The sequence below is a fragment of the Tamandua tetradactyla genome, chromosome 3, assembly GCF_023851605.1.
Source record: "Tamandua tetradactyla isolate mTamTet1 chromosome 3, mTamTet1.pri, whole genome shotgun sequence".
In the NCBI taxonomy this organism is placed as follows: domain Eukaryota; kingdom Metazoa; phylum Chordata; class Mammalia; order Pilosa; family Myrmecophagidae; genus Tamandua; species Tamandua tetradactyla.
The window spans coordinates 192,252,194-192,277,440 of NC_135329.1; the positions used below are offsets into that span (position 1 = coordinate 192,252,194).

At 43.2% G+C, this 25,247-nt stretch overlaps 1 long non-coding RNA gene across 3 annotated transcripts in view; it reads left to right on the forward strand.

Moving 5' to 3' along the window:
- Positions 1-1,655: 1,655 nt before the first annotated feature.
- The window catches only part of LOC143676548 (uncharacterized), a 37,693-nt gene continuing 14,101 nt past the window's right edge, over positions 1,656-25,247 (forward strand). Inside the window, exons 1-3 of one of the 3 annotated variants that reach the window (XR_013172162.1) lie at positions 1,656-1,861; positions 12,818-12,983; positions 14,715-14,770. This is a non-coding gene — a long non-coding RNA (uncharacterized LOC143676548). Of the gene's footprint in view, positions 1,862-12,817; positions 12,984-14,714; positions 14,771-18,768; positions 18,908-25,247 lie in introns of all 3 variants that reach the window. The other 2 variants (XR_013172164.1, XR_013172161.1) reach the window with 2 other exon arrangements.

Sequence of the window (25,247 nt, forward strand, 5' to 3'; positions counted from 1 at the left end):
CTGCTATCATCCTCTTAACTTACTTCAGGAAGACCCTTTCCAAGCTCAATGAGAGGTTAACTGGATTAAAGTGAAAAGCTGGTGTAGGAGTGAACTAAATTTGGGAACTAGTGGGTATAAACAAAGCCAGAAAGGACTTTTTGCAGAACCTATAATGTGTTGACATTTATTGCAAATCTTTAACAGAGGAACATATTATGCTGCCATTCCTAAATTTAATTGATAAGGGAACACTCTTTTCTCTCCAGAGACTCTTGAGGGACTAGAGTTCCATGGAACACTCTGGAAATTGCTGAGCTACACTAATATAATCATTGATCCCTAAATGACTTGGATACTCCTCTTTCCATTCTTTTGTTCACCCCATTTTCCCCATCTAGGATCCATTATCTATCCATCCACTCACCATCCATCCATCCATCCACCTTCCCACTCACCCACCCACCCATCTACACATCTACCCATCCACCCATCCACTCATCCATCCATCCATCCGATGCCTATTAAGTTTCAAGTAGTGTAGAAGATGTTTTCTCCCAAGTCTTATTCATTCTCATCACAACATCACATTATAGAAGAAGCAAAGAAACAAAGGATCTGCAAAGCCCAAAATTGGGCAGTGAGAGATCTGGGATTAAAACTCAAATCTCCTAATCTATATTTACAGATTTTTCTTCTATATTCCAAAGTTTCTTCTTTCATTGCTTATTCAAATTCTTGGAATTTGTAAAAATCCCAACTCAAACTGGCTTTCTTCAGAAAGACATTATTTCTCTTCCCCCTACCTGCCCTATGCATAATGATCTCTCTTTCTCTTAAACTCCCTTCAAAATCATCACCTTTACCAGAATTTGGTACCCAATTCATCAGATTGTTGATGAAGGTGGGGAGTGTGTGTGTCTTTTGTCTCAAGTGGAGTTTAAGCCCAGCTTTGGGCACATATCCCCTTTAATGGACCTATCAACCTTAGGAGGTAGGAACAATTAGACTCATTTTCTAGATGAGGAAAGCATAATGAGGTTAAGTCACTTGCCTGAAGTCACAAAGCCAGCAGGTGATAAAGCCACGATTTGAACCAAAGTTGTCTGGCCTCAGAACTATTCTTTTCTACTATCCATGCTGCTTTTATCTAGTTCAGCCCTTGTTTCATAGCTGAGGAACTCAGTCCAGAAAGCAGAAGTGACTAACCCCAAATCACAGTATGTGGCAGTGCTAACACCACCTGCAAAGACTCAAAATGAGGACATTTTCCTCCCTGGCAGGCTTCCTCCCTGGGCTTAGTGAAGGTCTCAGCCATTGCTGTCATACAGTTCCACTATCTTGGATGCCATGGAAGTTGTACCACCTAGCTCAGAGACTGCAGGAACCTGGTGGCCTTCTCTTTGGGGGCTAGCCAAGGAAGGTCAGCCCACTAGGCTGCAGACCTAGTCCCTAAAATAAATCAGGTGGCAACCCCAATGAAAACCAGGCAGCTAGCCCCCCCAAAATGGCTTAACTTCCAACAGCCCAGGGCCAGATGCAGCTGCAAACTCCCAGGTTCCCTTGCTACAGCACCCAGCATAGCACATGTGCAATCAGTGGCTGCTGCTTCCTTTTGTTTGAAACACAATGCATTCCTGTCATTCCCATTCTAGAATTTCAGTCTAGCAGGAATCTAGGGATTTCAGATCCAGGAGACCCTTGGATCCTCATGGGGAGTGAGCAAGGAGTACTCTTCATATCATGGGTTCCCAACTTTGGCTGGTCATCAGAATTCCTAAGAAAGTTTTTTAAAAAAACAAACCCAGGTTTATCCCAGACCTGTGGAATTAGAATGGCTGAAGGCAGGGCCTGGGAATCTGGATTTTAAGAAGCTCCCCAGGTATATCAATTCTGGTGTAGGTTTGTAGCCATTTGCTGGTTTACTTGATTCCCATTCTACCATTCTCAACTCTCACTTGGTACTTGTGATATTTAAGCTCTACATTTTCCATGTGCTTTGCCTTGTGGGTAGGTGTGATTAAAAACACTTTTGTTGTTTTTTTAAAATGGCAATTAAAAACTTCCCTTTAAGGGGAAGTCTGTAAGATTTTGTTCAGCAAGAGTTGTGGGTCCCTTGAGATGTCAGTTCTGAAGAATATGGTTGTATGGAACCTGTCTCCAAGGCCATTTGTCTTCAAGGTAGTCTGTAAAAGTCAGATGTCACCCTGGGTGACAGGAGCTGCCAAGACACAGGCTACTGTATTTAAATTTATTTTCATGCCTTTGCCAGCACCTGGAATACCTGTTGAAAGAGGAGAGTTTCTTTTTTCCCCTTATCTGAGAGAGATGGAAGCATTGCTTTCTTCTGGGTGGTAGAGTCTGGGGTTTTCATAGGTAGAGGGATGACTGAGGGACTTCAATTTTGTTCCTTCCTCCACCTGCGGAAGGTGAAGTCAAAGGATTTTGAGGGAATGGTGGACCTTCCTGGCTAATCAGGAGGCCAGTGATGAAGAACAAGCTAAGGCTATTCTGCAAGTTGAAAAATGGGTGGTGGTATCTAAGGGGAGAATAGCCACTGTCCATGGAAAGACCCTGGGTGGATGTTGGCACGAAGCTGCTCTGAACTCCTGGGGCAGAAATTCTAGATGTATTACAGAGATGCTGGGGAGGTGGGCAAGGGCACCCTCCTGGGAAAGCACATAGGAAGCTGTTCTGTACCTTCTAGCTGCGTGAACAAGACAAGGGAAGGCAAGTGTGTTGAACACCCAACATGTGTCAGGAAGAGAAATAAAAATGACTAAGACAGAATTTACACCCACAGGGAGTCCCTTGTGTAGAGACAGGCATATAACCAGGAATGGTGAGTAGTTTTTATTCTGCTTGCCGACTGAATTGTTGGGATCGATAGGTGTTGTCTGCCATGGGGTTTGTATGTTTGTGGGGAGCAGGATTTGCTATGCCTGGATCTAAATAAACCACATCGGGATTTCTGCTGGTCTGGAGAGCTATGTGGAGTGAGAGCTGGCTCAGAGAAGACTTCCAAAGATAGCAAAGTTTGCACTATTCTGGACAGAAGAGGTGTTGAGGGAGACAAGTTGGGGGAAGCAAATCCGGACAGGGGCATGGCCATTTCAGGGTGAGGCAATGGGTCCTTATATGACCTCAAAGAAGTTTCCTTTTTTGTAGCTTTGATCTAAGCTCTGAGGACAAGTGCCTTAGCAAAATCATAAAGTCAGTAAAGTTTTTCTTTGGTGTTCCCCCTTTTAGACCTTTTGCCCCTTTAGAAATTCCTTCCATAGGTCCCCTTTGTCCTTGAACAGATGCCCTTCTTTTTTTTCAAGGAGGAAAAATTATCAAACAAAAAAATTCATCCAACCTCCTCAGGTAATTTGCAGTTAAACCCCTCCATGGAAAGGCTTTTATTTAAAAAGAAGATGTGAGAGAGAGAGAGAGAGAGAGAGAGAGAGAGAGAGAGAGAGAGCTCCATACTTAACCCATGGCAGTCCATGTAAGAGATGTAGATGCCTTTTACCTGCCTGGGGAGATTTTTAGGCCAGAGGTGGACATACTTTTTCAGTAAAGGGTCAGATAGTAAATATTTTCAGTTTTGCAGGCCATACAGTCTGGTCTCTTTGGCAACTACTCAACTCTGAGTATTCAAAGGAAATAATAAACAAAATATTATTTCCTTCGAATTTTCCCCCCAATCATTAAAAAATGTAAAATATTCTTAGTTTGTGGGTTGTACAAAACCAGGAACTAGCCCATAGACTGAAGTTTGCTAAGCACTGCTTTAGGCCGGTGAGTCTTCCCATCACTTTTCTTATATATCACTGCCTAAGATGAGATGCACTGTGTCTGAATGAGATCACTCTGCTTGGAAACAGAATCCTTCCATTCAGTCAAATACATACTGAGGATCTAATGTGTGCTAGGGGCTGTTCTAGGAATTGGGGATTCAGGTGTGAACAAGACAAAATGCTTTCCTTCATTCAGCTTACATTTACCCACCTATGGCTAAGAGGCTGAGGGACCTTGGAGGCTAGGATTTGGGTTTTGGTCTCAGTCCTTGCCTCCCTGGACTTGGATCTCTGATCTTGGGGTCAAGGCTTATTTGCAGAGCTGAGAGCTAACATAGGCTGAGCACAGTTCCCCTAGTTATCAGCTTTAGGGGAGCTGCCTGGCATGCTTGGAACTAATGTCCTAGGATAGCTTTAGTGTTCTGAATTTCCAATTAAAAGTCCAGCCAAAAATTAAAAATGAATAAAATAGCATAAAACCCAAGACCTTTAGGGCTCAGTGTATTCTGGCAATGTATTCCAGCAGGGATTCTGGGATGGCTTTCAACAGTCATGGCTTCTCTTAGACTTTCCCATGGCTTATTCCAAGACAACCACCAACCACTTCTCCCCAGATGTTCCCTCAGGACTGGGTCACGGTAAAGGCCCATTGCAAGGGCAGCTACTGCTGCTGCCAGGGCCAAGAGGTCAGTTCTCACGTGAATCTGGCAACCTCCCTCCTCTGCCTACTCCTACTCATTCCAAGCAGGCGATTGAGAGACCCTATGAATTCCAATTTGGGTTGCCTTTGGGTCTGCAACCAAGGGGTCTCTCCATGACTTGGGAGAGTTGATAGAGCTACATTAAGATAGTGGAGGAGGGACAGGCTGACAGAGAGGACCTATATAATGAGCAAAAAATTGCCCCCAGTCATGGGCCCAAAAGTTTTACAGGGCATCTGCTCCTCATTCTGTCCTGTTGTTGGGTGCTTCAGGTTGAGGGTGGGGAATTGAGCCTGGAGAGAAGACAACAGAAAGATAAAGAATGTCTTATGGCCTCTGCTCCCAAGTTCCTTGGGGTCTGGTTAATGAAGTAGGGAACAGCTAACTTTGTTTTCCTTAAGATTCAAACTGGCCTAATTGCCAATGGGCTTATAACCTCACTGTTCCTCAAGGCACCTGTGCAGAAAATAAAGGGCTTTGTTATAGACTATTGAAGGTTCAGAGTCCAAAGCTTGAAACATCCTGTCATCTTCTTTTCCTGGCCCTCCCATCTTTTCTGCATGCATTCCATCTCTCTCCTCTTATGTTCCTTGCCTCTTCTTCTGCAGTCTGGCTTATAAATGCTCAGGATCTGCCCAAGCTCATCTTCTCAAAGTGTCATCTCAGGCTAGGCCTCAGGAGACTTGAGCAGAGGATGTGCAAATGAGAAGGGAGAGAAGGAACGTGATCCCTTTGTATCCTCGAAAAGCCGTATTTTAATCCTAATTTATTTTGTAAAGGCAGCCGTTTCTTCTACTGTATGTAGAAGTACTGTACTGTATATTGAAAACTTTAATTAGATTATTTCCATGACAATGTAACTCACTCAAGAGCGGGTGTTAAATTGGATTAGGTGGAGATATGTCTCTCCCCATTCCAATTGGGTCTTGATTACTTTACTGGAATCCTATAAAAGAGGAAACATTTTGGAGAATCTGAGACAGCAGAGAATGCCACAGCACCACAAAGTGGAGAGTCCACCAGCCAGCGATTTTTGGAGATGAAGAAGGAAAATGCCTCCTGTGGGGCTGGAGAGGAAGCTAGCTGATGATGCCATATTTGCCATGTGCCCTTCCAGCCAACAGAGAAACCCTGACTGTGTTTGCCATGTGCCTTTCCACTTGAGAGAGAAACCCCGAACTTCATTGGCCATCTTGAATCAAGGTATCTTTTCCTGGATGCCTTAGATTGGACATTTCTATAGACTTGCTTTAATCAGGACATTTCCATGGCCTAAAAACTGTTAACTTGCAACTTATTAAATTTCCCCTTTTAAAAGTCATTCCATTTCTGGTATATTGGATTCCAGCAGTTAGCAAACTAGAACACCTGGCCTGCTGAGTTTTCATTAGGACCCTCTTTTACCTATCGCCCTACCTCCAGCCAGATTATTTCTAGCAAATCTGAATGTGGATGGATAGATAGTTTCATGATTTGATGGTATATATTGCATATTACACATTTATTTATTTAGCAACTGTTTGTTGAGTGCCTAGTACACAGCAGGCATGGTGCAGAGGGGAGAAGAGTGGGTGAAGTAGGCCCAAAACACTGGTCCTAGATGGTGCTTAGGTGGTGACTGCAAGGATACACACTCCAACTCCCTCATTCTATGATTGAGGATTTTTTTAAAAAAAATATTTTTATTGACAAATCTTCACACAGACACATTCCATACATGGTGTACAATCAATGACTCACAGTATCATCACATAGTTGTGTTTTTTTTTTTTTTTTTTTTTTTTTTTTTTTAGAAAGACAGAGAAGGAAGGAAGGATAGAAGGAAGGATAGAAGGAAGGAAGAAAGGGAAACATCTTTATTTTTTATTATATTTTGTTTGTTTGTTTGTTTTTTTTACATGGGCTGGGGCCGGGAATCGAACCGGGGTCCTCCGGCATGGCAGGCAAGCACTCCTGCCCGCTGAGCCACCGCGGCCCGCCCTCATAGTTGTGTTTTCATCACCATGATCATTTTTAGAACATTTGCATCACCCCAGAAAAAGAAAGAAAAAAGAAAAAAGAAAAACTCATATATCCCATAGCACTTACCCCTCCCTCTCACTGACCACCAGTATTCCAATCTACTCCATTTATGTTAACCTTTGTTCCCCCTATTGTTTATTTTTTATCCCTATTTTTTACTCATCTGTCCATACTGTAGATAAAAGGAGCATCAGACACAATGTTTTCACAATCACACAGTCACATTGCAAAAGCTATGTCATTATACAGTCACCTTCAAGAAGCATGGCTATTGGAACACAGCTCTACGATTTCAGGTACTTACCTCTAGCCACTGTAATACACCATAAACTAAAAAGGGGATGTCTATATGATGCATAAGAATAACCTCCAAGACAACCTTTAGGCTCTGTTTGAAATCTCTCAACCACTGACACTTTATTTTGTCTCATTTGTTTCTTCCCCCTTTTGGTCAAGAAGATTTTCTCAATCCCTTGATGCTGAGTCCCACTTCATCCCAGGATTTCTGTTCCATGTTGCCAAGGAGATTTACACCCCTGAGAGTCATGTCACACGTAGAGGGGAAGGGCAGTGGGTTCACCTGCCGTGTCAGTTTAGAAAGAGAGGCCACATCTGAGCAACAAAAGAGGTTCTCTGGGGGTGACTCTTAGGCATAATTATAAATAGGCTTCTTTGCAGGCATAAGTTTCATAGGGGCAAAGCACAAGATTGAGGGTTCAGCCTATTGATTTGGTTGTCCCACTGTTTGTGAGAATACCAGGAATTCCCCCAATGGGGAATTTGAATATGTGTTCCTTTCTCCTGAGTCCTCCAAGGGAACTTTGCAAATACTTTTTATTCACTGATGGTTGAGGATTTTGAGGCACTGGGTTGGTTAGTGATTTCTTTATGGTGACACAATGAGTTAAGGGCAGAGCCAGGACAGATACACAGGACTTCTGACCTCTTTTCTTAAGTGAGACCAGGCTTCCTCATGATCAGGTAGCAGAAATTGTATTTCCATAGATTTGGATAGTATTTGCAATTTTCAGAGTACCTTTGATTTCCATCTCCATTATAGGATGGGGCAAGCATAATCTTCTTCCCACTTTTCAGAAGAATAAACTGAGGCTCAGGAGATTAAGTATTTTCATAAGGGTCACATAATAGAGGTGGAAATAGAACTGGAGTCTTCTGACTCCAAATACATCCACTGTACAAATATTTCCACCTGTACCTGCCGCCCACCATCCTCACTCCTCTATGGTTTCCTGGCTACCCGTGATCAAAGAGGGGTGAGAAGAAACCCAGGCCTGCTCAGCAAAAGCTGTAGTAGTTTCATATGCCATAGTAGCCTCAGAATGCAGGAAAGAGACAGGAACAAAGAGATGAGGGGGGCAAGAATAAATTAAGGGTAGCTGGCTGGCACAGAGATGGGTGAGGAGACCTGGTGAGATTCAGAATGAAAGAGTCTAAAACGGGTTAGACCAGGGAGAATGGGTCTTGCCAATAATTTTGGTAGCCTCCAATATAAAAATGGACATTCTGTGTGTGGATCAAAATGAAAGGTCGTGGCACTGGAAGGTATTGGTACTCACAGGATGACTTGAACCAAGGATAATCATAATTATGGACTTTATAAACCCTGGCTGTGATTTGATTACCTTAGCTCTCTTTGTTTCACCCTTGAGCTCCTGCCTTCTGATCAGATTTCTCCTCATTAATCCCTCTCTCTTGGGAGGCTAGACATGATAGACATGTGACAGGCTCCTAGAATTCCATTCACACAGGTAAAATTTTACACTGCAAAGAGTTGATAAGAGGGTGGGCCACGGTGGCTTAGCAGGCAGAATTCTCGCCTGCCATGCTGGAGACTTGGGTTCGATTCCTGATGCCTGTCCACAAGAGTTGATAAGAGAGATTGACCAAAGTCCAGGCTCTCTTGATTCTCTATTAAATAACTTCTCCCAGGCCTTTTGGGGATTCCCTGTGGCTTCAGAAGTTCCAGAGCTGACTCTCCTAACATAACCTAACCATTAAGTCATCATTTTTTTAAAAAATCCAATTTTCTATTAACTAGTCAGTGAGTATTTAATGAGCGGCTTCTGTGCAGCCTTTCTTAGACCAGTTACCTTGGAGGATAGGGAAAGAACATACTTACTAAAGTCATGAGCTTTTCAACAAGCTCATGAGGCCCTTGGATCAAGACTAATGTCAGGGTTATATATAATTATTCACTTGTTTCCTTGGTAGATGGTTGGGGCTCTGAAAATTCAGCCTCTCCCACTCCACCCCCCCCACCCCAGTATCACCCTATCAATGGTTCTGGGCTGAATACAGAGAATATAACTTATCCATCTGTTTGACAAATATTTACTGGGCTCGTACTGTCTGCTAGATAAGGCCTTGACAGGAGGGGCCAAGGTGCTGAGGGCCTGAGAGGGCCCTTGTTTAGTGTAGAGGCAACAGTCAGGAGCAGAACTGTTTGTTCAATTATGGGAAAGGGTGTGAAGGGAGCATAGGTGTGAGCTAATGTAATAGTGGACAGGGTGGTTAGAGACCTGGTGTGTTACATGGGGCGGAAAGGAGGGCCCTGAAGCAGGGTGGGGACTGAAGTGTGACAGGGAAGGAGGGCGGAGGGGCGGGAAAGAAAAAATGACTCTAGGCAGGGAAAGAGCGTGTGCGCTTCATTTATCTTTTGCAGCAAAGCAAAAGATACCCCCAAACTTAGTTGCTTAACAGAGCATTATACTATTATCTGTCATGGCTCTGTAGGTTGACGGGGCTCTATTGCAGTTGCAATCAGATAGCAGCTGTGGATGGAGCCATCTGAAGGCGTGACTGGGCTGGATATTCAAGACAGTTTCTTCACTCGCATGTCTGGTGCCTGAGTTGGGATGACTGGAACAGCTGGAGGTCTCTGAGGACAGAAAACATGACTTTCTTGCCTCTCCTGGCCCAAATCCCCACATCTTGAACAGGAATCATCCTGTGGATGCCTGTTGAATTAAACAGCTGCTTCTCTGGACCACCAGCCTCCCATGGTCTCTTTCCTTTCCCATAGCAAATTGCAGTGTTCAGTGCCCAGCAACCCCTGGTTGGTGCCCCCCAAGCTCCTGGCAGGCCTTTCTCCTGTGATCATGGAGCTGCTGGTTTCCAGACGACCAGGCTTGCACAGGCCAGGGCCGGGTCCCTAGGAGATGTAAAGCTTCTGATTCCACAAGCTCCCCCAGGCTCTTTTCTTTCCAGCTGCCTCACACTTGTTTTCCTTGGCAGGAGGGAGTCCTCAGTCACCACTTCATCTTCCATTTATAGGCATATATGCATCTCTGTTATTCTTTTCACAAAATGACAGTGTTCTCCAGCTCAGAAAAGAGGGAGAGAAAGAGTTGAGGGCTGCGCCAAGCAAAGACGCCTTGCGGCAACAGAATGTATACTGGAGAATGAAGGATATTTTTCCTGCCTCGCTGCTCTGTTATCTATGCCTCAGCCCATGCCATTGGCTCCATGGACTTTACAGATTGGTTACTGCCAGTGAGAGGCAGGTCAAGGAACAGACAGTAGACATGGCAAAGACTTTTGTCGCCTAGACAAGAAAAGGGGTGTGACTTCCTGAGTCCAAGGTACATCTTCTGACACCAAAGTGCTCTGTGGCCCAAGGTGGGCTGCTTAAACTCTGTGGTCTCAGGTCGAATAAGCCTCATCATCTGAATGCAAAAAGGAAAAATAATAGGAGGAAAAACTTGTGGAGTGCTTACTCTATGCCTGCCGCTGATCCAAGCAGCTTCCAAATAGCAACATGTGTAATCTTCACAATAATTCTATGAAGCAGCACTATTATTGTCAGGTGGGAAATGAGGCAGAGAGAGGGTGAGTGGCACAACTAGGATCTAAATCCGGGAAGACTGGTTCCAGAACCTTGTGTCCTTAATCACTCACGATGCTGCTTTAAATACTCATCAAATTAAGATGCTCCCCAAACTTAACTGTGCAACTGAGTTCCTCTGACATGACCAAGTATGCTGGAAACAGCAGTGGTCTGAAGGTTACAGGTAATAGCAAGGACCTGAGCAATCTGAACCAGTACCAGGCATGGATGGTTAAATTTGGTTCAAATTCTGACTTTTCCACTAATTTGTGATTTTTGTCCAATTGTGCCTCTTTGGAAGGCTGAATCAGGAAAATGATATACTGTGTGTCCCAAGAGCTGCCTGTTTCTCTTAGCTCAGACTCATGGTCTGGGAATTCACTAAGTAATCAATTAATTCATTTTCTTGTTTCCTTCATTCATTCAACAAACTTTGAGCATACGCTTTTTGGGTATAAGACACCAAATAGGGCAAAAGAGGGGTGTTCTAGTTTGCTAGCTGCCGGAATGCAACACACCAGAGACGGATTGGCTTTTAATAAAAGGGGATTTATTTTGTTGGTTCTTCAGAGGAAAGGCAGCTAACTTTCCACTGAGGCTCTTTTCTTACATGGAAGGCACAGGATGGTCTCTGCTGGTCTTCTCTCCAGGCCCCTGGGTTCCAACAACTTTCCCCGGGGTGATTTCTTTCTCCACCTCCAAGGGCCCGGGCTGAGCTGCAAGTGCTGAGATGAGGAATGCCAAGCTGCTAGACTGTGGTACATTGCGTTCTCTCATTTAAGCACAAGCCAATTAAGTTAAACGTCACTCATTGCAGCAGACACGCCTCCTAGCCGACTGCGGATGTAATTAGCAACAGATGAGATTCACCTACCATTGGCTCATGTCCACAGCAACAGAACTAGGTGCTTTCACCTGACCAAGTTGACAACTGAATCTAACTACCACAAGGGGGTAGTGGAGAAAAGGTAACCTAAATGAAATAGACATAGCCCCTCCCTTCAAACTCTGTGTTCATGTACAATTACATCATATGTGTACACTTACAACTGTCACGAGTTACTTATTCTTTTGGGTCATCCGCTAGTACTCTCTGAAGTGCTGCATGTAGCGTACTTCATTGGTTCCCTGGGTTCTATAATGTCCCACGTAAACCTCTTTTCATAATGTCTTCTGGCTCTGAAGCTCACTGGAGCACAGATGCTCTTCCAAGCCAGCAAATCTCCAAGTTGCCCAAACTGGAGAGAGGAGTGACGACAGTTCAATGCCCTAGGCTATTCTTTGCACTCTATTCAGCTGAGTTTGGATGGAGACTCAGGATCTTTCTTGCCCCAATGTTTCTAACAGCTGCTACCAATTTAGTGGCTTTGTCATAGTAAATGAAACCAATTTGCACATACATAGAAGGGTACGGAATTCTTAGTTTTTGCCTAGAGGATTATTTTCAGAGGAGTAAGTATGTATACTGTGCCATTCAGGGTCCCAGAATCCAACTCAAATGGTTCAACTGGGCCAGAACAAACAAAAGTTAATGAAAAGCTACTTACAAGGTGTGGGCAGGTTGAAGGAAACCAACAAGAAATGCTGAGGCACCTAGAGATATGTGGAAAACCATTGGAACATTTAAGCTTTAGGGAACAAGGGGAAGAATCAGAGTTACCAGAATCCCAGTGAGAACTGGGTCATGAAGACCAGGCTTCCTTGGTCTGGGAGAGGCACAGACATGGCCACAGATGTGACCCAAAGTAGGAAGAGAGAAGGAAAGATACCCCTCACTTCTCCCCTCCCATCTTTCAATTTCCTGAGGTGGTCTCTCATTGGCCAAATCCAATCAGAACCAGTTGGCAAGGGCACCCAGGTGATAGAGTCCATAAAGGTCAGTCTCAGGGGCACCCCCATGACTGAGAAGAGCAGAAATGGGTCTAGAGTGAGGACTAACCAACACAGATCTCTATCTGGATTAAAAAGCCTATATTCTTGCATCTGCTTTGCCCAGTCATGCAATCTTAGAAGTGGACTAGCATTTAGAGATTATTTACTCTAACTTTTCATTTTCCAGATGAGGTCATTGGGTTCTAAGGAGGATAAATGTCTGCATGTGTGCATGGGCACCCTTTTCTGGGGTGGGGTATGCTTTTCTGCCATCATCCAGAAGTCCAGAAAGGGTGGGTAGAATGGTTTATTAAGCACTTGAAAACTCTGGGGCTCTGGATTTGAAGAACCACTTTGTATTTATAGTAGATACTTGTGGGTTGTCCTCCAAGCATCCATTTTTCCTCTAATTTTATTTGGAAATTCAAGTGGTTCTGGGGAAGCTGCTTTATTTCTGGTTCAGTGGGGGAGCTAAGTCAAATAATATGTCCCATCCACTGCCAATAGTGATATATTTCTGGGATGGCATGTGGCTTAAGCTAGTCAAGTTTTACCGAGTCTCGGGACTTTTGTTTAGAATGCTGGATTGAAGATGCACCTATTTTTCCTTCTAGGTGTGGATAAGGAAGTACAAGACCTTGGGAGCTGCTGACCGCCATCTTGAGACCAGTGAGAGAACCAGCATTAAGAGGAAGTTGAAGTTAGAATAGGAGATAGAGAAAGAGACTAGATTCTAAGTGAAACTATTGAATCTGGCACACTTTTCACCTTTTCAGTTAGGTGAGCCAATAAATTCCCTTTAGAATTTAAGCTATTTAAATTAGACTTTCTTTTACATTTGGTCAAAAGAAGCCTGATACAGCCGCAAAGTGCATTGCCCATGAATACATCAATCAGCCACTTTGATTATTTTAATGCATACAAGTGGGATAAAAAAATTAAAATACATTTAAAAGATGTTAGTTTCTATTTTAAATTATAATTTCAGTTTCCCCTTCTAAAAAATACAAATGTTATCCTTACGGTAGCTGAAACCTAAGGATTATTATGTGGAGTCATGTGGACAATTATTCAAAAGAATAGAATCAGAAAGCAATAGAGGGAGAAATGCTTTATTTAAATTTCACTAACAGCTTTCCTTTACTGAGCTTACTGTCTTTAAGTAAACTGACACTTCCTCCTCCAAACTTTCTCTTGGAGATTGACAGTCCTCTAAGGAAGGATTGAGGGGCCGAAGGTGTGGGCAGGCTGAAGGAGATGGGAGATGGGCTTATAGAGTGAGAGTGGGATGACAGACTTTAGTAAAAATACCCAAGGTGTGTTAGCAGAGATGTAACTCTTTCAGGGATTTCTATTTTATAGGAAGATAAAATGAGGCTGAGAGGCAGGGTCCTGTTCAATGTCATTCAGAAGCCCCAGGCAGGTTTGAACTCCAGAGTCCAAATTCCTTGACGAGCTGACCTCTTTGCCTCCTCCTAAGTCCTGTGAGTTGCTTCCCCTGGAACCAAACCAAATGTTCAGAGAAAGCACTATGTCAGCACTCCCAGCAGAAGGGCCTGACCTCCTGAGATCCCATTTGCTAGAATGTGCTGGGCTGACTGTGGACCTAGGTGATCTCTACAGTCAGGTGGCAGGCTTTGCAGAGCCTCTCAGTTCTCCCTCCAGAGGAAGATGGAAACACATGACATGGGTCTCCTGAAAGTTGAAAAGGGATTGAGGGTAGAGGTATGCCAGGTAGCAGGGCTCAGTAAGTGGGAACAATTAACGGTATGCGGTAGCATCTCTCCCTCTTCCTTCTCCAGGCCTCTGACTGGGCTCCTGGAGTTCCAATACAGGCCTGGACTGGACCACAGGGGCTGGGACTCTTTGGCTCAGGAAGATCTTTCTCTTTCACAGCAGAGTTGAAAGGAGCCAGTATGACAATGTTCTAAGGAAGGGCTGGGGGCCTGGAGAATGTGGGACATGGATGCGAATCCAGAGTAGGGGAACAGGAAAATATTTGGGAGATCGTGCCAGTAATAGTCAAACTCACAAAGTTTGCAAGTTAGGAGGGATTCTTAGAAATCTTCTCTCCCACATTCCACATTTCATGAAAGAGGAGGCTGGTACCCAGAGAGGGAAATACTTACCTAAGGGTTTGTTATAGGCTATTGGTAGAGCTAAGAGTAGGACCTTTATCTTACCACTCGGAGACCTAATGTGTTAGTATCTATTGCTGTATCAGAAATGACCCCAAGGCTTAGTGGCTTAAAACAACAAACACATGTAATTTCACAGTTTCTGTGGCTCAGGGATCTAGATGCTTCTTAGCTGGAGCCCTTCAAGGCCTTTCATGAGGCTGTGGACAAGGTGTTGGGAGGCCCTGCATCCTCATCTGAAAGCCTTGATTGTGGGTAGATATCCTCCCAAGCTCACTCAACAAGCTCTCTTACTGTCAGGATTCCGTTCCTTATGGCTCCTGGAAAGAGGCCTCCTTCAGTTCCTTGCCACATATCTCTTTCCATATGGCAGGTCACAAGATGGCAGCTGGCTTTAATCTGTGCGAGTAAGCAAGAGAGTAAGAGAAGGTAAGCAAGACAGAAGCCAGAGTATTTTTCTTAACTAATTTCAGAAGTGAGATATCATCACTTCTGTGTTCTATTCATTGAAGCAAGTCAGTAGGCTCAGCCCACTCCTGGGTACCAGGAGGTGGGAACCACTGGGAGCCGGTTTAGAAGCTTCCTAGCACAACAGAATACTTTCCACTTTATTTGCTGCCTCCCATAGCAATATAGCAGAAAGGGCTGGGAAGCTAGAAATTTAGGAGGTGGGTATTAAATCACAGAGAAGATCTTCTCTGTTTTGGGTTTGGAGAAAACATCCTTCCCCTTAAGGAAGGGAAAAATAGAAGGAAAAGACAGAAAGAATACTTTAAACCCTGAAAGCAGCCATCACAGTACCTGAGTTGTAAATCCCCCCTTATTTTTCCCTAATGTAACACTTCCTTTCTTCATGGTTTGGTGGATAGGATAGAAGAAACAAAGGGTGTGATTTAGAATCTGAAAACCTGAGTCTGCTTACCAACTGTGGTAGTTTGAATTATGTAGCCCAGAGAAATCATGTTCTTAATGCTAACCCATTCCAGTGAGTATGAACCCATTGTAAATAAGACATTTTGGAGATGTTATTTTAGTTAAAGTGTGGCCAATTGCATGAGAATGGATCTTATCCAGATTACAAGAGTCCTTTATAAGCAGAAGAAATTCAGGAATAGTAAGAGAAAGCCATGTGGAGGGCCAGAAGCTGGGAGTCAAAAGAACCTGATAAGAAAGAAGACACTGCCACATGCATTGCTGTGTGACAGAAAAGGCAAGAACCCAAGGTCACCAGCAGCCAGCCCCAGAATACCACACTCTTCAGGAAGAAAGTATCATCTTTCTGAAGTCTCGATTTTGGGCTTCTCCTAACCTCAAAACTGTGAACCAATAAATTCCTGTTGTTTAAGCCAACCCTGTACGGTAATTGTTTTAGCAGCTGGGAAACTCAGCATCAGCTGTGACAGTGGGAAGTCACCCTCATAGAGCCTCACTCTGCTTGTTTAAGACCTGGGATAACAGAGCCAATGTAATAGGTTTAAAGTACTGAGGATTAAATGGAATGTGGTACGTTTTAAAGTTAATAAGGCTCTTTCACATACAGTGATTTTAAGTAGTCAAATTTATTAAGATTGTAGGCATCCCCTTTTGTGGTGCACCCTAACTTTAAAAGAACCTATATGGTAGCCAATGTGATAAGGCAGGAAACAGAAATAAGCGGTAGTTCTGGGGAAGAGCCTCCAAAATTATTATTTTCTGATTGTATGACACACATAAAAAAAAATCAAGAGAATGAACTAAAAATCCATGAGAATTAATAAGAGATCAGTAAAGTAATCAATACAAAATAAATATAGAAATATCTTGAGCTTTGTTGTATATCAGTAATAAGCCACTGAAAAATACAATGGAAAAAAGAGATCATTCACAATAGCCACCTATCCTCAGTCTGTTGGAGTGTTTCCACACAGGGCAGAGGTAAAGGACATATGCATCTTGGGGCTTCAGTAAGAGCACAGAAAGTGCATAGCTTAGAGCTAGAGTCTCATGAAATAGCTTATGAAAATCTTTCAAACTTCTTCTCCTTAAGCCTCTAAGTATAAGAGCTCAACCCTGCTCACAGTGTTGTTGGTGAGACACAAATACCCTATTATCTTTCTGGGTCCTCATTCCTTTCTCAGCTAGGACACATTGCCTCAACCCCCTTCCAGTCCAGCCAGCTCTGCTTCAACCCTAGGGACATATGCACACAGGGAATAACACCAAAAAGGAGTTTTACGTCACAGCAACCACATCTCTAGTGCAGAAGAGAGATTTTTTTTTACATTTATATCATTAAAAGATGCATTTGGGCAATTTCCTCAGAACAAAGAAGCTCTCTGTGCTAAAGGATTGTTGATGTTACCATTTATTGCCAGATCGAAATTGCTTGCAGCTTGAAGAAATTTTTTGAAAACTTAAGTACACATGTAATGTGAAATGAATTTCAAACATAGATAAATCAAAGGTAGTCTTTGTTTACTTGATTTCCTTCTCTTCTCATAGATTATCAGTATCAACAGCTTGATGCAAATCAGAAAAATTGTACGAAATTATATACATATATGCATGTGTGTGTACATATATGTATATCTGCATATACATAGCCTTCTTATATGTGTTTTTATATTATATGTACACACATACACTTTATTTTTAAATATAAAAAAGGTTGATCTTTTAAATGTAAAGAAATCATACTGCGTGTATTGTTTTGTTCCTGGCTTTTTTCCCAACTTAATACTATGTCTTGGAGATCTACCCATATCAGCACATATGTGCATGTATATATATGCACATATGTTACTTTTTAACTGCTGTATAATATATCAGGATATAGATGTAATTTACTTTATCCAACTAACCCCCTGGGGTCTACTATAAGAAGAGAACTCCACATTAGACTTGACAGCGAGCTTGTTTTTATTAGTTATGTCACCATATGGGAATGAGACTTGTTAACGTTAAATGCTGCAGTGAATACTATTGCACCCATCCTCTTGCGCAGCGGTGTAAGGATTTCTGTAGGACAGATGCCTAGAAGTGCAACTGCCGGGCCCAAGGGGGTTGCATTTTAATAGAAGCAACTTAGAATATTTTTTCTCAACGTCTACTTATCAAGGTTTCAAAGTCTTAGGGCTTGAATTTCTGCCCGGATACCCCAGCCCAATCACGTGGTTCTCCTCACAGATCACGGGGCCAAAATGACGCATTAGCTGCATTGCTAGTTTGTCATGATTTTATTCCTCAGACTAGACCTTAGAACCACGCCCTGGCTCCCTGCTCATGTACTAACTCTAAAATCTTCCTTGATGTTGACTCAGCTCATGATGCTGCTCTCCAGTTTTCTGTTTAGAGTTCAAAATCTCGATGTACTGCCTTCATACTGGAGGACAATTTATAGGCACGTAACTTGGTATGTGACTTAACACGGATCAGCAATGAAAACATCAGGCTTATGTTTCCCTCTCTGGCTAGCTCTGACACCTCTCTTAGCCCAGAGCCTGGAGTATGCCAGGTTCTTTCCAGTGGAGTTTTAGGATGCAAACCTCCCCACATTCAAGTTGAATTTTCTCCCAGCTACCACTTAGCCACTTCAGGATGATTGCATACTCTCTCTTTTACACCAGCAGATTTGTCTGCATTTCTGTCTTCCCCAGACTTGCACCCCGAATGGAATACAAGTTCCTTATATCTACTCTCTTTCAGCTCAGGTTTTTGCTAGTCTGAGGTTTGAACACATCTCTTCCCCTGCCTCATCCTTTTTTAAGGCAGACTTTATTTGCTCCATTTTGCGTCAACAGCCATACACTTTCCTGGTTGCCACCCGCTCTCCAGAGCAGAAGTCAATCCTCCTCGGTTCCGTTCAGCTTTCTCAAATACAAATGTACAGTTACAAAGTGGCAGCATTTGCAATGAGAGCCATTCTGACCTCCATGAAAAATTCAGCATGGAATTGAAGAGGAATGCATAATTAATCAATTCGAGAATTTAACAAATATTTATTGTTTAAGTCCTGGTGGTAGATGTTAGGGATACCATAATAAGCAAGAAAGAAACAGATGAGGAATCCAACACCACGAACCCCAGCGTCATGGAACTTCGACTCAGAGAATTACACAATTAAAAATAGAATCACAAATATGAAACGTGACTTTAAAGAGCATGCATATGTGATAAGAGTATAATAGAGGACCTGAATGGGAAGGGGTGACAAGGACACTTCCTTAACAGCAACCCCTACTCACAGCTCTTCTTTTCTGAATGAATCTTTGTCAGCGCCAAGTCTTCCAGGTCTCCCACCCTTACTTCTGCGCCATTTCCCACTCTACCAGGAGACCTTGGTACTCATTTTTTTTTATTTAAACATAAAAGACTGGTTTAGAAGTACTCTAAGTTCCCTCTTAACTGCAATGACCTTTTCTCCTTTTTCTTTCTCCTGTTTATGAAAGATGTGATCACTTGTGAGCCATCCATCTATTCAACATATCTGTTGAGCAACTACAGCCAGGCCCTGTACCAGGCCCTGTACCAGGGGCTGGGAGCAGAGTGGAGCACAAAGCATCATGTTCTTGCCCTCGTCCAGTTTGGGTTAGTGGAGCTCTTCATTTCCTTCTTTGGCTAAATTCATACTTTTAGAATTTAGGTACTGTGGAAGGAGCAAAATGAGGACCCCTGGTCTACACCTCAAGGAGCCTAGGAAGATGTTTTGCATCTTTCAGATACTCAGCATGTCCTTGGTGAACATCTGCCTCTTTAGTGTGGCACCTGCCCGCCTTAGGGGCTTATATACTGAAGAGTGCAAGTGGTACCACGTGCCCCTCTTTCAAAGTAAGGGCCAGCTGTGAGATAATGGCCGTCCATTGCACAGATATTTATGGCACTCTGGCTGTGGTCCTGGGTGAATGTGAGCAAGTATAAACACCATTCTGGGTACACAGTAGACTTTCAGTAAAACCCCACTGATTTAGCAGGGAGGATTTTGTCCCAACCTGAGGGTCTCCATGTTGAGCAATGTGGGTGAGATGGAGGTGATGATGGTTCTGCTTCAGGGAAATTATGGTCCATTAGGGCCATGAAGACATACCCTAAGAGTTGTCATGTTATTGTATCCATAGAGAGTGAAGAGTTCCAGAAGGGTAAGCAAAGTGAAACTGGAAACTGAGAAGTGATCAGGACCATTTCTGCCTGGGGAGATTGGGAAGGCTCCTTGGAGCTGTGTTTTAAAATATAGGCGGAATCTCAAAAAGATATGAGAGGAACAGTAGAGACCTCTTTCCATAGGGAAGTCTCACTTTGATTTCTTGCGTCACTGCTTTCCAATGGAATACAGGGTAAGTCAAGCAGACCTGGAAAAGGAAGGTTCTCTCTCTTCTCTGAGAGTCTTGGGGTCTCACTGGTTTCCTGACTGCTCAGTAGTGGTGAGGTGCAGTCTGTGATGCAGACGGGTAAATGGAGATGATGGCCTCCGGAGAATCCTCTAGGGTTCCATGACACTTTGAGTACCTGTCTCAAAATTAAGGAAACTGAAGCATGGACAGTAGGCCTGTTTTTAATCCAAATAGCTTTAAAATAGAATTTAATGTAAATGCAAGATAGAAATAAGAAAGAGACATCTGTCTTTCTCCAATTCTTTGCACTAGATCCACACCTATTCCCACCTCCTGGTATGTCTTCTGGGGTGCCTCCCTGGGTCCTTGCATAGCACCCAAGAGTTTCCTAGATGAAACTCTTGCTGCCAGGTAGCCCCACTCCCCACTGTTCTCCTAGTCCAAGGCCCTTCTCCCCAAGGGAGACATAAAGAGCATCTGTGACTCAAAGCTAGAGCTTACATCTTCCTCTTTCTTTCTGGCAACACCCAGTGAAGTGATGGGATGCATCTCTTGGTAGAAATCCTTTCCTGACCAGCTATGTAGTGAACAGTGTGGAGGTTTTGGTGCCTCAGTATCTGGTGCAACCCCTCTAGAACCATATGTTTAATTTAATCCAGTATTGATCCTTTCACAGAAAGCTGAGAATTGAGGTGGGTGGGGCAGCAGTGGTCTGGAATGGAACTAACATTTATAAAGCACACAATACACCCCATGCGAGTTATTTTGCATATGGAATCCTCATGTCATCCTAGAAGGAGGTGTTATTAATTTTACCATTGTACAGAGCAAGTGACAGAGGCTCAGAGAAGTTAGGTACTTGTTCAAAGCCGCATGACTTGTTCAAGTTCACATAACTGTTAAGTGGTTGTGATAAGATTTGAGTCTAGAACTGGCTGGTGCCAAAGCCTTTGGTCTTTCTGTTTTAGTTTGATGCTTAGCTGTCCCTGCCTCTACCAGCTCAAGAGAGCTGAGAAATGTTCTTTCCTGCTCCTCTGTGTCTCCCAGCCCCAGACATCCTTGGTCTGCTCCTCTCAAACCCCCCCTGTACTTTGGACACTGACCTGGTCTGCTTGTAAGGTTGGGAAGAGTGGGTCAGCATGGGGGGCAGCGGAGACTGTGATTCTAGTTCTGCTTCTGACACTAACAGTGCCATCTTAAGAATGTCTTTTCCAGTCTCTAGGCTTCAGTTATTTCATGTGTAAGTTAAAGATGCACAGCTTAGTGGCTAAGCTTGCAGAGTCAGAACACATGGTCTGGGTTCACATCTGAACTCTCCCTCCCGCTAGCTATGTGACCATGACAATTTGCTGGGTCTTTGTGTCTCAGTTGCTCATTTCCAAAATAGACATCATAATAGTGAATACTTCATGGGATTGTGGTGAAGGTGAAAGAAGTTAACATGTATAAATCTTTTAAGGGAGTAATTGGCACATGGTAAGTGCTTTGCGAGCATTTGTCATTACTATTACTATTATTATTACTATTTTTATTATTGTTATTCCTAGATGCAAAAATTTATAAAATTTGGTTTTCAAATAAATACATGGAAATTTAAAACTGAGTGCCACCACCTTGAATTTTTCTCCTCCACTTTTTGCAATGTGTATATGTGTGTGTGTGTGTGTGTGTGTGTGTGTGTGAGAGAGAGAGAGAGAGAGAGAGAGAAAGAAAGAGAGCAGGTAGAGATGGGAGTAGGTCATGATGATAATAATTAAATATTAAGTTATCCCCCCTCATGTTTGGGGCCCATAGAACTTCCTGATACAGCAAAAAGGAGCAAAGATCAAAAAAATTTTTTTTTTTGCCTATTCCGTGTTTACAAACCAACCAATTTTGAGCCCATTCATTAGCTTCTAACTGTTTGGATATATAAAGCACAGCTATTCAGTGATGGACAATTTTGGTCTCAGATATCCAGGGGGGTGGTCATTCAGATACAAGGACAACAAAGAAGACCACAGAACAGCAGAGCACAGCAACTACCTCCCAAACCTCAAGTCCTAAAGGCTGGAATGAACTAAGAAAGGAGTGTGAGTGTGATGGAGCTAGGTGAGGCAAGGGTGGAGGATGGGTTTGCTCCACTCTCAGCAGTGCTCACTTGGCCCAGGCCTGGCCTAGTAGGTGCTGGTCTAAACGAAGAGAGCAGTAAGGATGGGGGACGAGGCATTGCTGAGCTGTGTGAATCCAGGGGTAGCTAGGACAAGCACTGACTAATGTAAAGGTCACAAGAGCCATATATGTGATTTTCATAGTTCTCATAGCGACCTTTTAAGACAGTGAAAAAGAAACAGGGAAACTAGTTTAAGAACTGTATTTAACCTAATGTTATCGCACTGTGCAATCGACATAAAAAAATAATGAAATGTATTACCGCCTTCTTTTCATATAAGTCTTTGAAAGCTGGTATGTGTGTTTTGGTTATAGCCCATCTCCCTTTAGACTAACCCCATTTCGAGTTCTCAGGCACTAGCTGTGGCATGGTAGCCAGGGCAGACCTAAACTGGCAGGAGCTTATAGCTGCTAAATCAGCCAAACCAAGTCTTGCTTTCAGGATTACCAGGGTGGAAGGAGAGAAAGAGTACACTGGTACACTGGTTCTCCTAAGGGGTCAGGCAAGGAGAGGTGGAGTCCTCCTGAGACCAGACCCTCCTCCACCCACTGTGAAGTTGCTTCACTGGCGATCGTGGTGGCTTTCCTGGAGATCACAGTCTCCATTTTGACTCTTTCAAGGTTACTGAAGATCTGTGACTCACAGGCGTGCATACTTCTGGTAAGGCATGAGAATATAATATGCACACCACAGGTGTGGGAAAGTCCCCTCAGCCAGCCAGTGAGCCTGGCAACCCAACCAGCATCAGCCTGTGATGCAGCTCTGTGGTTCCCTCCTTGCTAACCCATTTCCTTTAACTCCCCAACATGACAAACCTTCCTACGTGGCAAAAACAATAGAGTTGAGAAGTTGATAATGAAGCTCTGGCAGTGAAAGTAAATGAATGTTATATGTTCCAAGAAAATTCTGTGTGCTAAAATATCAGTTTTACAGGGAAAACAGTATGATAGAAAGTTGTTTATAGATTTGGAGACTTAAGAAAGTGGAATGCTAAGTTCTTACCCTTGGCTGCCATTGTCCTGGCAAGAGAATTCTTTGCACTTCAGGGGAGTAATTTCTTGCTTTCTGTGTAGACTTCTGTTGCAGCTGGCTGCCCAGTATTGACATCCCCTTCTTTGGGATTAGTCCTTTCATTCTCCTTTAAGAAACAAAAGTTGGCTTACTGCAACACAAGCTTGACCATCTTTTTCTTTTCTCCTGGAACTCTGAATTTTAAGGGGGTGATATAAGGATAGAAAACAGTTGGAGCCACTTCAATCAGAAGAGAGCACCCTTGAATTCCTGTCTCCCATCTCCCTGCCTGGCTCCCGCTGTGGGGCCAAGTTGTCCAGTTTTGCCCTATGTTCTGGTTTGCTAGCTGCTGGAATGCAATACACCAGAGATGGTTTGGCTTTTAATAACAGGGGATTTATTTTGTTAGTGCTTCGGAGGAAAGGCAGCTAACTTTCATCTGAGGTTCTTTCTTACGTGGGAAGGCACAGGATGGTCTCAGCTGACCTTCTCTCCAGGCCTCTGGGTTCCAACAACTTTCCCTGGGGTGATTTCTTTCTGTATCTCCAAAGACCTGGACTGAGCTGCAAGTGCCGAGATGAGGCATGCTGAGCTGCTTGGGTTGTGCTACGTTGAACTCTCTCATTTAAGCACCAGCCAATTAACTCAAACATCATTCATTGCAGCAGACACACCTCCTAGCCACTGCAGATGTAGTCAGGAACAGATGAGGTTCACATGGCATTGGCTCATGTCCACAGCAATATAACTAGGCATCTCCACCTGGCCAAGATGACAACTGAATCTAACTACCACACCTTGTATTCTCTGAGCAGCTCTAAGTCTTTCCAATAAATAACTCCCCCCTCTCTTTAAGTTAACTGGAATTTGTTTCTGTGGTTCTCAATCAAATGCCAATGTGTATATACCTAAAGCAGTAGGTGGGTGCTATGTAGAGCAGTAGGAGGGGGGTGTTAGACCTCATGGTCTGCAGCTGCAGGGAACAAACAGAAGAGGGAAAAAGGGGAGGGGAAAGTCATGGAACCATTGATCGCTTTTCAGCCTCCAGGGATGGCAGTGGGGGGAGGAGCTTCACTGTTCACAAAGCATTTTCTCATTTCTTGTCTTACCTCTTTCTTATGATGTCCCTGGGAGGGATGGACCCTATTTTCTGAAATTACATGATTTGCCCAGGTTCAGATGTGGATAAGAAGCCTTCTATCCATATTCTATTGCTGCTTTGTGACCCTCGAAGAGAGAAGGAAGGCAGAGAGATGGTAGCTACATTTCTTTAATCTCATTCTTTAGAATCTTAGGACATTTTTTTTTAAGAATTGGAAGGGATCTTAGAAAGTACAGTGTCCTCCCCTGAGGAGAAAGAGGCGGTGTTGAATTGCCACAGAAGTTTGGAGAACATTGAGCTAGAAACCTGTTCTTTGGGCTTCTGGTTGTGTGTTCTGGGTACTCTTGCCACTTAAGGTGCAGTGTGAGGACCAGCCATGTCAGTCTCACCTGGAACTTCTGAGAAATGCAGAATCTCAGGCTACAGGGCCCTCCTGAATCAGAATCTGCAGTGTGTCAGCATCCATAGGTGATTCTATGTACATTAATGTTTCAGAAACACTTGTGTACCTCACCTGGTGGTGGTTCTGGGTTCTGAAGGAAACAGTACACTCTTTTTTTTTAAAAATTATTTATTAATTAAAAAAAAAACAAGAAAGAACCACAACCATTCTGAATATATGCTCATTCTGTTCTACTTATATCATCAGTAATTCACAATATTATCACATTGTTGCATATTGATTATCATGATCATTTCTTAGAACATTTGCACCAATTCAGAAAAAGAAAAAAAAAACAGAAAAATAAAACGAAAACAGAAAAAAAAAATTTTACATACCATACCCCTTACCCCTCCCTTTCATTGATCACTAGCATTTTGAGCTAAATTTATTTTAACATTTGTTCCCCATATTATTTATTTTTGTTCCATATGTTCTACTCGTCTGGTGACAAGGTAGATAAAAGGAGCATCAGACACAAGGTTTTCACAATCACACTTTCACATTGTGAAAGCTATATCATTACCCAATCATGATCAAGAAACATCGCTACTGGAACACAGCTCTACATTTTCAGGCAGTTCCCTCCAGCCTCTCCATTACATCTTGAATAACAAGGTGATATCTACTTAATGCGTAAGAATAACCTCCAAGATAACCTCTCAACTCTGTTTGGAATCTCTCAGCCATTGACACTTTGTCTCATTTCACTCTTCCCCCTTTTGGTTGAGAAGGTTTTCTCAGTCCCTTGATGCTGGGTCTCAGCTCATTCTGGGATTTCTGTCCCACATTGCCAGGAAGATCCACATCCCTGGGAGTCATGTTACACGTAGACAGTGGGAGGGCAGTGAGTTTGCTTGTTGTGTTGGCTGGAGAGAGAGGCCACATCTGAG